The sequence below is a fragment of the Agelaius tricolor genome, unplaced genomic scaffold (genome assembly GCF_023055355.1).
Source record: "Agelaius tricolor isolate 1412-34295 unplaced genomic scaffold, bAgeTri1.0.p SCAF_27, whole genome shotgun sequence".
Classification (NCBI taxonomy): Eukaryota; Metazoa; Chordata; class Aves; order Passeriformes; family Icteridae; genus Agelaius; species Agelaius tricolor.
Genome location: NW_027269287.1, coordinates 8,676,162 through 8,678,863, shown reverse-complemented (window position 1 = coordinate 8,678,863; position 2,702 = coordinate 8,676,162).

The following is a 2,702-nucleotide window of genomic DNA, read 5'->3' as shown; positions in this document are numbered from 1 at the left end:
CTCCAGGAGTAAAGTTTTGATTTTAAAAAAAAAAACCAAACACAACAGAATCATTTTTTAAAAAAATCAAAAAACCCCAAAACAAATGTCACACTAAATGTTTTAACCAAGTGGCCCATTTTCTAACAAAGTCTCCAGCTTTGAACACTGACTTCTTATTTCTGAAGACACTAATGTGTTTCTTGTGTTTGATTTTATATCAAGGACCAAAGATTGCTGAAAGTAAGTTAGCCGGACCTTGTGGTCATTTTATTTACATGCTACAAAGTCAGATGTTTGCGCAAGCAGCACACATCAAAATCAAAAATTTGTTTGCAGCCATTGCTACCTTCTAAGGAAACTGTTGAAACACCACAGAACAGAGTAAAAAATAATGGGCCATCAGTCATCTGCTTCATGAGACAGATAAAAGCTGAAGTTACTAGAAGTGTTTCAGGACAATATTAGTCAACTGTATGTACTTTGATCTTGTCAGGAGACAAAAACAAGCAGAAATTTTTAAAAAAATAAAAAAAACCAAAACAAATGTCTTTACAGCTAGATGAAATTACAGCTGGAGTAAGCTGATACATCTTACCGGTTATGCAAACCTACTTGCTCTCCCTACTTTTCTTCAGTGTTTGTACCACTAATTTAAATTTAAGACTTTCCAAAGGCAGGCACATTCAGGTGTGTAACAATCAGAAAAAGAGGGGATTTAGGAACAGCATAAGGAAAGTTTTCAAGCTCATGGTATCTTATAACTGAACATTGAAGGATTATTCTGTCTTTCATGCTTCTGGTTGAATTAGTGTGTGTGCCTTTCTATTGAAAATCAGCTGTGCTCCCATTAGAAATTTTGTACTGCTAGGGAATAGAAATTTCTGGATTGATTTGAGGCTCTTTGAAAAGAAATTAGTAAATTTTCTGTTGGCTTCATCAGAGGAGTCAGATGCTTGATCCCTGTTTTATGGAAGGAAAAAATGGGACATTTCTTGCATTGTCTTTAGTATAGTTACTGGATTCTTGATAATTTTCAAGTTAGTATACTGTTTTTATAAGACAAAGTCCATCTTACTGAATTCCACTCTTACACATCCCATCACCTGAAATGTAATTTGCCTAAAACAGAACAAGCAGAAATGGTTTTGAAGAACTTGGAACAGAAATCTTCATAATAAAAATGTAAGAGCTGGCTTGGTTTTGGTTGGTTGGACTTTTTTTGAAGCTACACATTAAACCAACAGAGGCTAAAATTAAGACAATACTACAAAAGGAATTCAGAAAAAAGTGATTTTACATCACTAGTTCTGGAACAGAATGTGGACTGGTGGTAATGTCTGCCTGTGGCAGAAAAAACCACCAAGGGCCCATTTACCTGATGCCTGCTGTTTCCCAGCTGAAAGTTGATGCTGAAGATGATGTGTCCCACCTGCAGCCTTTTCTAGAAAGGCACATCATTATTTAATCCTCCTGCCAAGGTTAGTGGTCCTCCTTGAGCTCTGTAGAGCAGTCCATAGAACACCAGAGGATTCTCCTGGAAGACTTTCCTCAGTGACATTGTGACATTGCTAACCTGTGAGCAATGACGCTGGGAAAAGTAGTGTGGTACAGCTAATGTTCACACTCACAAAAACAGGGTTGTGAGCAACTCCTGAAATCAGAGGCTGAAGGAATCTCTTGCAGAGATAATGGTAATTTAGATGGGATTTTTTAAAAAAATGTGCAGCAGCACAGAACTTGGCAGGGTGCCAGCACTCAGCTGTTACGTGTGTCAAGTTTATGCAGCCAGGAAAGGGTCTCTAACTTGCATTGTTCCCTTGTGAGTTGCTCCTTTCCCTGAAATTCTGAAGCATGCATTAGAGTAAATATTTGTTCTATTCTTTCTCTCTTTATCCAGAGATGGACTTCTAACTTAAGGAAATTCATTGAGATTTAATATAAAACAGGTATGGTATGAAGACTCAAAGTGCCACAGAAAAATAGAACATTTGCAATTTTGATACGGTCATATTTCTGATTTGAAATCTCAAGCAAGTCTCAGGAATCCAGTGAAGATACATGGGCAATGGAGGACCTCTACTCCATTAAGCTCAGCACATATCTGTATTAGTTTTCTTGATTTATGTTGCTTAATAGAGTATATTTTTGCTCACAGCTTTACTGCAGTCACACTGCAAATTAAGTTTATGTCTACAGGGACATAGTGAAATTAATGACCATCTTCAGTCTGTCTTGACCATCTTCAGACATGCTCAAAATAAAATTAGAATCAAATGCTCACAATTTATATTTAATGTGTCCTTCCTGTTCAGCAGACAAGCACAAGTAGTTTCATAGTGTTAGTAAATTATTCAGACTTCCTTAATTGAAAGTTCTATATTTTTCGTATAATTTCCCTTTTCTGGTAAAAAATGGTACATTTCATATAATATGAAATTCATTAAAAACTAGTTTATATTCTTCTCAATCTATCATTTTTTCACTTCTTTTTTATGCTTTTCCTGAAGACTTCTGTTTAAGCCATTTTGCTAGAAAATTCCAGCTACAAAACTATGAGTTTGAAATGGAAGAAGAATGAAGAAATAAAAATTATGTCTGGCCTACATGTGCTTACAATGAAAGCAAGAGCAATAAAGCTTTTGTTGACCAGAACATTTGTGTTAGAGGTAGATTTAGTAGTGGCCATTAAAATTAAGAGAAACTTAGATTGATTAGAGCCT